Source organism: Chiloscyllium punctatum, chromosome 40 (genome assembly GCF_047496795.1).
Source record: "Chiloscyllium punctatum isolate Juve2018m chromosome 40, sChiPun1.3, whole genome shotgun sequence".
Lineage (NCBI taxonomy): Eukaryota > Metazoa > Chordata > Chondrichthyes > Orectolobiformes > Hemiscylliidae > Chiloscyllium > Chiloscyllium punctatum.
Window position 1 is genome coordinate 35,184,980 of NC_092778.1, and position 11,461 is coordinate 35,196,440.

The following is an 11,461-nucleotide window of genomic DNA, read 5'->3' on the forward strand; positions in this document are numbered from 1 at the left end:
AGTGTACTGATGAATAACTTCAGATTCTGCAAGCTGTTGACCTGCACGATCCTTGACGGTCTCAAATGAGGCATATGCCAAGCAATTAAGAGACATTTTGCAGTTGAGTATAATACTGCTGATGCGAAGTTTTGAACTCATAGATTTGCTTTGAATCAAATCACATTAAAATGGTAAAAACCAAAAGAACTGTGGATGCTGTAAATCAGAAACGAAGACAGAATTTGTTGGTAAAGCTCAGCAAGTCTGGCAGCATCTGTGCAGAGAAATCAAAGTTAACATTTCAGAGCACGAATCACTGGACCCGAAACGTTAACTCTGATCCTCCTTCACAGGGGCGGCATGGTGGCTCAGTGGTTAGCACTGCTGCCTCACAGTACCAGGAATCCGGGTTCAGTTCTCACCTCGGGCAACTGTCTTTGTGGAGTTTGCACATTCTCCCTGTGTCTTTGTCGGTTTCCTCTGTTTGCTCCAGTTTCTTCCCACAATCCAAAGATGTGCAGGTTAGGTGAATTGGCCAAGCTAAATTGCCCATTGTGTTAGGTGCATTAGTCAAGAGTAAATAGAGGATAGGGTAATGGGTCTGGGTGGGTTACTCTTTGGAGGGGGCAGTGTGGACTTACTGGGCCGAAGGGCCTGTTTCCATACTCTAGGGGATCTAATCTAATCATGCTGCCTGACCTGCTGTACCTCTGAAATGATGGCAGGTCTAGCATGCACTGCCTAACATGACCTTCAAACTCCAATGCTTAAATGCACTGACCAATAAGGGAAAGCATACCAAACGCTTTCTTCACTATCCTATCTACCTGCGACTCCACTTTCAAGGAACTATGAACCTGCACTCCAAGGTGTCTTTGTTTAGCAACACTCCCCAGGACATTAGCATAAAGTGTATAAGTCCAGCCCTGATTTGCCTTTCCAAAATGCAGCACTCACATTTATCTAAATTGAACCCCATCTGCCATTCTGAGGCTCATTGGCACATCTGATCAAGATTCTGTTGTACTCTGAAGTAACCTTCTTTGCTGTACACGACACCTCCAATTTTGGTGTCATCTGCAAACTTACTAACCATAATTTTGGTGTCATCTGCAAACTTACTTATGTTCACACCCAAATCATTTATATAAATGACAAAAAAAAAATGCACCCAGCACTGATCCTTGTGGCACAATACTGTCACAGGCCTCCAGTCTGAAAAGTGACCCTTCACCACCTGCCTCTGTCTGCTACCTTTGAGCCAGTTCTGAATCTAATTAGCTAGTTCTCCTTCTATTTGATATGATCTAACCTTGCTAACCAGGAGACCATGAGGAATCTTGTTGAACATCTAACTGAAGTCCATATGCCTTTATTGGTCAGTGCATTGAGTATAGTAATTTGGAGATCATATTGTGGCTGTACAGGACATCAGTTAGGCCACTATTGGAATATTGGAGTTCTGGTCTCCATAGTTCTCTAGTTCTGCTATAGGAAGGATGATGTGAAACTTGAAAGGGTTTAAAAAATGATTTACAAGGATATTGCAGGTTTGTAGGCTTGAGCTATATGGACAGGCTGAAAAGGCTAGGGCTATTTTCCCTGGAGCTTCGGAGGCTGAGGGGTGACCTTTTACAGGTTTATAAAATCATAAGGGGCATGGATACGGTAAATAGACCAGGATTTTCCCTGGTGTGGGAGAATTCCAAAACTATAGGGCATAGGTTTAAGGTGAGAGCGAAAAGATTTAAGGGGATCTAAGGGGAAACCTTTTCACACAGGGGGTGATGCGTGTATGGAATGAGGTGCTAAAGGAAATGGTGGATATTGGTACAAATATAACATTTAAAAGGCATCTGGATGGGTATATGAATAGTAAAGATTTAGAAGGATATGGGCCAAGGGTTGGCAAATGGGACTAGATTTATTTAGGATATCCAGTTGGCATGGATGAGTTGGACCAAAAGGTCTGTTTCTGTGCTGTATAACTCTATGACTCTAAGTTAGGCAAGTTAAGTAAGGCATGAAATTCCCTCAACAAAATCATGATGACTATCCCTGATTAGTCTAAGCCTTTCAAGGTAACACCTATCTCAATGTTCTTCGGAAGAAAAGGTCTCTGAACCAGCTGAGGGATTGATCCTGTATGCCTTAACCACCTTTTCTCCCAAGAGAATCCCAGTACTCCCTTCATTGACTTGATGAAATGTAGGACAGATAGTAGCAGATGGATTTCAGGTAGACAAGTGTGAGCTTGTCCATTTTGAATCAAAAATGGATAAATTCCAGTACAATGACTCGGAACAACAAAACTCCAGAAAGAGTCGACACAAATGAATCACTAACAAATCATTTTGATGGCATTGCCGTCCTGAGCTTGGCAGCAGCTGCAGGCCTGGATTGGGACTTTGATGGTCAGATATCATGTCCTACGGGAAATGCGGGAAAAGTGAACCCAATGAAGGAGGCCACCCAGAGTGACAGCGAGAGCAGTCAGACTGAGGTCTCCCAGAGGAAGTGAGGACTGCAGATGCTGGAGATCAGAGTTGAGAGTGTGGTGCTGGAAAAGCATAGCAGGTTAGGCAGCATCTGAGGAGCAGGAGAATTGACGTTTCGGGCATAAGCGTTTCATCAGGAATTCTGCTGGATTGCTGAACAATTGAAGATGTCATCTCTTGGGGAGGGTGTTAAATCAAGGCCTTGTGTATTCTCTCCGGTAGATGCAAAATATCCCATGACACTATTTCAAGGAAGATCAAAGGAGTCTGCCTGGTGTCTGCCTTCAATGTAACTAATAGTCATTTATAGTCATTACCAACATGCTGTTGGCTGTAAAATGCTCAGGCATAGTATAGAAGTGCAAGTCTTTCTTTTCTATAAAGGGTTGAGGCATTATTTAATATGAGTTTTTTAGGATTTTGAAAGGACCTGATGCAAGAGTTAAGGATGATGTCGAGGTGCTGGTGGACAAAGTTAAAAATCACACAACACCAGGTTATAGTCCAAGAGGTTTATTTGGAAATGCAAGCTTTCAGAGTACTGTTTCTTCGTCAGGTAGCTAGCTGCCAAAGGATCCACCCTCCCAAAGCTTATACTTCCAAATAAATCTCTTGGTCTATAACCTGGTGTCGAAGGAGAAACTGCTCTCCCCTGGTCAGGGAATCTAGGACCATGAATCATAAGTTTGAAATCATATCGAGGTCATTTTGGAAGAAAGTTGGAAAACACTTCTCCCCACAAAGGGTGCTACAACGTGAAACTCTAATCCATTAAAAGTAGTAGCTGTTTACTTAATTTCTAATTCAAACCTTTGACTTGGAGATGCCGGTTTTGGACAAGGTGAACTAAGTTAAAAATCACACAACACCAGGTTATAGTCCAACAGGTTTATTTGGAAGCACTAGCTCTCGGAGCGCTGCTCCTTCATCACCTGATGAAGAAGCGGCACTCTGAAAGCTAGTGTTTCCAAATAAACCTGTTGGATATAACCTGGTGTTATGCGATTTTTAATTTCAATCTTTGATTAATAGACTTTTTTTTAGCTTATGGAATAGAGGGATATGGGGCCAAAATGGATGAATGGTGTTAGGATTCTGTGATCTCAAAGAATTCACATCAAGTTTTAAGAACTGATCAGCCCATTTCCATTCCTTGCTGCCCCAAAGGGGGTTTTGTATCTCCTCCTCACTGGGAATTAATCATTGTGATCTTACAGCTATTGGGGAAATACCAGCTCTTCATTCTCAATGGTTTAGGTAAATTTAGAAGGAACCACACAATTTACCTTCAGATAAGCAAGCATCAAGTGTTCTGGAGATGTTCTCTCCATTTCTTACCACTGATTAAAATATGTAAGTATCACCAATGAGCCAGGATTGAACTTACTCACTTTCAGCACTTTTACTGTTGGCATGAGCAGTATCATAGAGCTCACCCAAGAAAAATGAAAAAAAGTTGAACAAAGAAAGATGGCAGGAATAAGACGATTACAATAAAAAATAGATAAAGATATCCCGAAAGGAGCGGACAAGGAGGATAAGTGGGTAGAAAACCAGAGGAAAAGTAATGGAAAGAACATAAAACAGGGAAAGAATAGGAAAAATAAACCTGAGACAGAAGAAAGATGAGAGGCTATGAAGAGGAGAGCTGAAAGGAAGTTTACAAATGGCAGAAAAAATATTGGCAATATAAAGCCTGCTAAATTCTAAGCTGAAAGAACTACTGTGAATGGTATGTATACGGTTTTTCAAAGATCTTTTGATAAGATGGCATAAGCTTGCTGATAAAAATAAGTCCCCGAATATAAAGGTCAGCATGGGGAATAGGCAGTAAGAATGAATGCAACAAAGAATAGTTTGGATCCTAGAATAGGACATTTCTCAGAATGGAGGGTTTTAAACATTGAAGTGTCAATGGATTAGTTTTGGGATTATTACTCTTTGCACTGGAGATAAATGAGATAGGTTTGGATTCAGAGACACAATAACATTTACATGTTACACAAAAATAGGCAGCATGGTTAACTTGGGAATGGACTGTAAGTTACTTAAAAGAAACAGCCAAGTACAGATCTAACAGCTAAATACCCAACAACTTTCCCCTTCCTGGAGGTTGCGAAAGACATAGCAGGAAGGAGTCAATTTTCTGTCCAGGACCAACTATTCCATTACTTCCCCTTCTTGACACCTTTTGAACCTTTTCCAGCAAGGGGAAAATAAGGTTCCTTATTTTGTGGTGAGAAGGATGCATTGGGCCTGGAGAGAAACACAGCCCCTTCTCACCAACTCAGCTCACCAGCAACTCAGTTCCTTAAGTGGTCAATCAACAACAATGTTAGGGCCTCAATTCACAACCTTCCTAGTCACCTGTATCCCAACAAACAAGAAAGGCGACAATACACTGGACAAGAAATCCATGCAAATTGTCGACTGGACTGGGGGTTGCCTCCAATTGCCCCAATCTGGAGATGGTCAAGTCATAGGTGTTTCCTCCCCTGCCCATTTCTCTGATTCCCTGACACACACTTCTCCCCATTACTCCCACTTCACAACAATGAGCTAAAAATGATGAAACTTCTTGCCTTTAGATCCTCTGGGGAGTAGGCCCTGACCAGCCCACTTTAGGACCCAGAAGCTGACAACCATTGAATGGCTGGCAGCTTGTCACCAGAATTAAAACCTGAGAGAGGGTAAGATACTCACCCTTGATCTGCCTACCAGCTCTTAATGAACTGATTGATAGACAATTGAGAGAGTTGTCTTGGCTGTGGTGGTGGCTCATTAATCACTGGCTAACACACATGCTTCCACACTTAGAAAAAGTATGGAAAATCACTGAAGTGAGGGCCAGGTAAATGAGATCCTTGATTACGATTGTTAACCAGGGAGCCCTGGCTGGCACATATAAAAAGAAGACACCTGGTGTGGAGGAGGAAAGGGCAGGTCAGAGGATCTCCTCATGGGTCTGCTCCTGGGCCTGGCTAAACTGGCCATAAACAGGTCCAGGCAGCAGGTCATGGACAGAGTCAGTAGGGCCTATTTCCTGCCCCTCTTCCGCAGTTATGTTAGAGCCCGGGTGTCTCTGGAGAAGGATTACGTGGTGTCCAACACCCTTGAGCTGTTCAGGGCGAGGTGGGCGCCACAGGGAGCGGAGTGCATTATTTCCCCATCCAATTCTATGTGGATTTAATCCCTGCCCTCCCCTTCACTGTTTGATCACACAGCATTGCCCTTTGATGTGAAGAACACTGCTTGTCATTGGCCACTTGGATGTTCCTTTTTTTCCTAGTGGTGGAAATTGAATAAAGATTTGTACACCGTGTGTCTTTCACTGTGTATCACACTTGCACACACACAACATGGGTGCTGGGGGAAAATAAGCACGACCGCAGTTAAAAAAAATAAAAAGGAGACAGCTGGTGTGGAGGAGGAAAGGGCAGGTCTGAGGATCTCCTCATGGATCTGCTCCTGGGCCTGGCCAAACTGGCCATAAACAGGTCCAGGTAGTAGGCCGTGGAGGGGGTCATTAGGGCTGATTGCCTGCCCCTCTTCTGCGGTAACGTCAGAGCCTGGGTGTCTCTAGAGAAGGAGCACGTGGTGTCCAACACCCTTGAGCTGTTCCGGGAGAGGTGGGCACCGCAGGGAGTGCAGTGTATTATTTCCTCTCCAACTCTATTTTGATTTAACCCCTGCCCTCCCCTTCACTGTTTGATTACGCAACATTGCACTTTGTTGAAAAGAGCATTGCTTGTCACTGGCCACTCGGGTGTTTTCTTTCTTCCTGGTGGTGGAAATTGAATAAAGATTTACACACTGTCCGACACCTGCACACACATGACATGGGCATTGGGGAAAAATAAGCACTACCACTGTTAGGCAGTAGGGTTGGGGCAGCGGGGAAAAAGAGAGAAAAAAGGAAGAAAAATTTTTTAAAAAGAAAATAAATAAATAAACAGGAGACACTTGGTGCAGAGGGGAGAAAGGTAGGTTAGAGGATCTCCTCGTGGGTCAGCTCCTGGACCTGGCCAAAGTGGCCATAAATAGGTCCAGGCAGCCGGCCATGGAGGGGGGGGGGGGTGTTAGAGCCGATTGCCTGCCCCTCTTTCGCGGTTATGTTTGAGCCTGGATGCCCCTGAAGAAAGAGCACACGGTGTCCACCAACATGCTTGAGATGTTCAGGGAGAGATGGACACCGCAGGAAGTGGAGTGTTTTATTTCCCCCTCCAACTCTATTTTGATTTAATCCCTGCCCTCCCCTTCACCTTTGATCACGTAGCATTGCCCTTTGATGAGAAGGACATTGCTTGTCTCTGGTAACTCGGGTGTTTCCTTTCTTCCTCGCTGTGGAATATAAATAAAGATTTATAAGCCTATTGTTCTTCACTGTGTCCTACACTTGCACACACAAAAATAAGCACCATCGCTGTTAGGCGGTAGTGTGGAGGGAGGAAAAAAAGAGATTAGATTAGAGTAGATGCCCTACGGTATGGAAACAGGCCATTTGGCCCAAAAAATCCACACTGGTCCTCCAATGAGTAACCCACCCAGACGCATTCCCCTACCCTATATTTACCCCTGACTTAATGCACTTAACCCTATGGGCAATTTAGCATTGCCAATTCACCGGATCTACACATCTTTGAATGGTGAGAGAAAACCAGAGCACCCAGAGGAAGCACACGCACAGGGAGAATGGGCAAACTCCACACAGATAGTCACCCAAGGCAGGAAGTGAACCCAGGTTCCTGGCACTGTGAAGTAGCAGTGCTAACCACTGAGCCACAATGACACCCCAACTAAACAGGACTGTCAGGCATCCTGACATTCTGAGAACTGAGAAAATTAAAAAAATAACAGGAGACACCCAATGCGGAGGGGTGAGGGCAGCTCAGAAGATGCCCTCATTGGTCTGTCCCTGGGCCTGGCCAGGATGTCCATAAACAGGTCCAGGCAGTGGGCCATGGATGGGGTCATTATGGCTGATTGCCTGCCCCTCTTCCGTGGTTACGTCTGTGCCCGGGTGTCCCTGGAGAACACCCTCGAGGTTTTCAGGGAGAGGTGGGCACCATGGGGTGTGGAATGCTTTAGTTCTCCCTCTGACTCTATTTTGATTGAGTCCTTGCCCTCCCCTTTCACTTTTTGATGACTCGGTATTGCCCTTTACTGAGAAGGGCACTGCTTGTCACTGGCAACTCGAGTGTTTCCTTTCTTCCTGGTGGTGGAACATGAATAAAGTTTTATGCACTTGTTCATTTACTGTGTCCTACACCGTATGGGTGCTGGGGAAAAATAAGCACTACTGCTGTGAGGCGGTAGTGTTGGGGTTATTAAAAAAAAGGAAAAGAAATATATAAACAGGAGATTCAAAAAGTCTCCTCATTCTAGAAACTGGCTCTGAGCTAGCTGGTCAGAGTCCATGTATTGTACAGGGGTGGGATACTGGCCTCCGCTGTTATTTCAATCCCACTCCTGGTTTTGATCATGTGAGCAATGTATTAGTTCTTTGTCATCGCAAATGATTCCTGACAATTTGACCACTGACATAATAGGTTCTGCTTTTCACTTATCCAAATATAATTGGAATGGGATTTTTTTCACACTTTCTTTGGAATTCTAATCCAAAGTTAAAAAAAATTCTGCAAATTGCATTGTAAACTAGATTTATTTAATCATTTAGATGAGAAAAGCCATTAAACCACAAGAAAAGTTTTTTTAAATTGAACACCTTTTTTAATTTTTGTTTCCATTTTAATGTCTTCGCCAGACAGCAAAGCTAGCTCCAGTGTTCGTGTAGTTCCATGTGTCCTACAGGGGAAAAATTGCCACTTAACCTTTGTTTGTTCTTAGTGAGTAAAGGGTCTATTTCCCACACATTTAAAGTAAAGTGATCATCTCCACAAATCCGTAAGTTCATATTGTGTGAATTTGGCACTATTAAATAAAACCATCTGGGAGTCAACATGTTATAAATACAAAAAAAAGATATCACTGGTTAAAACCAAAGGTAAAATATTTTGGGCAGCTAACTTTTGTCAAAGTTATGAAGTACAAAGGTGATTCACTGAAGTAATGCCAGTAATGACAGGCTTCAGTTTTAAAGATAAATTAAACAAAATGGCTCTCTTCATTCAAACAGAGAACTTAGATTAGATGTGATAGGGTGCTGAGAATATATGAAACTACAGTGATGTAAATAGGGAAAAACTGTTTCCATTAGCTGGTGAGTCAGTAACTAGAGAACACAAAATAAAGGTCATCATGAAGAGCAAAGGAAGAGGTTAGGGGAGTTTTTTTTCATATGTACTGATGGTTTGTAAGATATGGAATGGCTGATCACAAGCAGTGGGGGAGGCAGTTTCCAAAATTTCTTTTCAAAGAGAAAGGGATATTAATTTTTATCCTTTCATGGGATGAAGGTGTCATTGGCCAGGTCAGCATTTGTTGGCCATTCCAAGTTGCATTTGACAAGGTGGAAAATTTTGAATCTTTGGATTCCACAAGCTGTACATGCTGTTAAAAGGAGTTCTATCATTTATATCCGCACGCAGTGAAGGAACTGCGATTATAGTTCCAAGTCAGTATAATGCATAGATTGGACAGGGATCTTCCAGGTGTGCAGCGGTGTCCTATCAGATGGTAGAAGTTCTGGATTTGAAGGTGCTGTCAAAGGATCTTTCCTGAATTGCTGTTGCACATTTTATAAATAATATCACTTCTTCACAGCATGCATTGGGTTGTGGAGAGTGTGAACATTTAGACTGGTGGATGAAGTGAGCTGCTTTGTCTTGGATGGAGTTGGATTTCTTGAGTGTTGATGGAGCCACACTCTTCCAGTCAAGTGGAGAGTATTCATCACAAGCCTAATTTGTGTCTTGATGGTAGATTGGTTTTGGGGATTCTGGAGGCAATTTACTCTATTCAAAAATTTTCAGCCTCTAAAATTCTGTTGTTGTCACAGTATATTTGTGGCTCTTCCAATTCAGTTTCTGGTGAATAGTAATCCCCAGGACATTGATTGTGAGTGATTCATTGATGATAATGGCATTAAATGTAAAGAGGAGAGGGTTAGGTTCTCTCTAGTTTGAGATGGCACTTGTGCACCATGAATGTAATTTTCTGCCCAAGTCTGAATGTTATCCAGCTCCTGCTACATATGGAACAGGAATACTTCAGTATCTGAGGAATTGTGAATGGTATTAAACACGCTGTAATCATCAGCAATCATTCACCTCCTGGACTTATGACTGAAAGAAGGTCGCTGGTGAAACAGCTCAGTTGATTGGGCCTGGGAATCTACCCTGAAGAACTCCAATCATGATGTCCTGGGTCTTAGCTTATTACCTTCAATAATTATAACCATCTTTCTTTCAAATGTGAGAGAATAAAGAAAGCATTGGCAAAAGGTGCTCTTTTAAAGAAACAATCTAGAAGCAATGTACCATTTGAAAAAAGAGTGGGGATTGGGACTGATGGGACAGTTCTTTTTGAGACTGAGCACAAAGCAACACCCAAAAATTCTCCTCTGATGCTGGAAAATGATATTGGGCATTTCTCACCACACAGTTTTCCTCTTGTTCCTGGTAAACAAAAGAACCAGCAGTATCATGGAAAAATACATAACTAGTGTTCAGTGATCTTTTCCAGAAATCCACGGCTCTCCTTCAAACCATAGAGGATGGGATGGAGAATCATCCTGTGAAAAGGAAGGAAGAAAAAGCAAAGTAAGAAAATAATGAGGAAGAAAGAAAACAAAGGGGTGTGGAAAACAAGAAACATATGAAGTCAAAAAGAAAGGAGTAAAAAAGGAAGTTGCAAGAAAATTGAGAGAGATAATAAAAGTAGAGAACAAAGAGCAATTGGAAAAAGGAAGAAGTAAAAAAAGTAAGAAAAATGGTTGAGGGAGACAGATGCAAAAATTAAGAGTAAATAAATAAAAATATGCAGAAATAGAGTGATAAACCTTCAAAAATTAAAGTACAATGAAACTGAAAGAAGAGGTGAAGAGAGAAAGCAGTTCATTACTAGCCATATCTGGATGAGCTGGCCACACCTTCCAGTGTTCATTGGTTTCTCAATTTTTTATCAGATATACAGTGGTAGTGAGATATGAAAGAAGTTTGGCAGATAGTTCACTATCAAAAACTCAGTTGTTTTTCGCTTAATGTGTGTAAAACCTATTCGTAGTTACAACAGAAAGTATCCCACGGTGCAACATCAGAGCTTGTCAGATCTGTGGGTCGGCTGAAGGTCTTAATCTGGAGCCAGTGACAGCAGGTATGTCCGACAGATTGTGATGGACAAAACGTTCACTGTTTGGTATTGGTCATAGTTTCTCAGAAAATGATATTCCCCTAGTTTCTTTGTAATCTGTGCTATTCGCTGACAACAACAAGAGACATTGAATTGAAAAGGGAATATTTCTACCTACTCTTTTTAATGTTTCCACCTACCTCTCCCACACCTTCCCTTTGCAGGCAATGATCTGATCTCCTGCCTCCAGCTCAGCAGCCTGTCCTCCAAGAGGAGTAAGAACCTATCCTTTGCTTTGATGTCCATCCACCTCCCCATATAAACAGGCACCTAGGCTTGTTTCAGGTTTACCCACAGCACTCTCATGATTGGGGATCAATGGAATGTGGGAGGCTATGGGAATTGCATCACCTTGTGCCCTGTAGGTAATGTGCTGAGGGGTTGAGAGGGATTTGTAAGTTGAGTGACAATGGGCTGAGAGGGGTGCCTGTTCAATGAGCTGTGTGCTGAGATGGTGAGAGGGATGTTTGCTTCCCAAATAAGGAGGTGATTGGGTATGAGGGATGTCAGTTCTGTGGCTGATATTGTATGAAGTATTCTTGTATGATGGGTGAGGATATACTGGAGTGCAACAGGAATCTACTCTGGGAGTAATATGGTGAATGGTCTGTGCATGAAGGGTGGTGGAATATGAAAGGTTTCTCTTCTGCTTGAGGGGATATGAAGGGTGT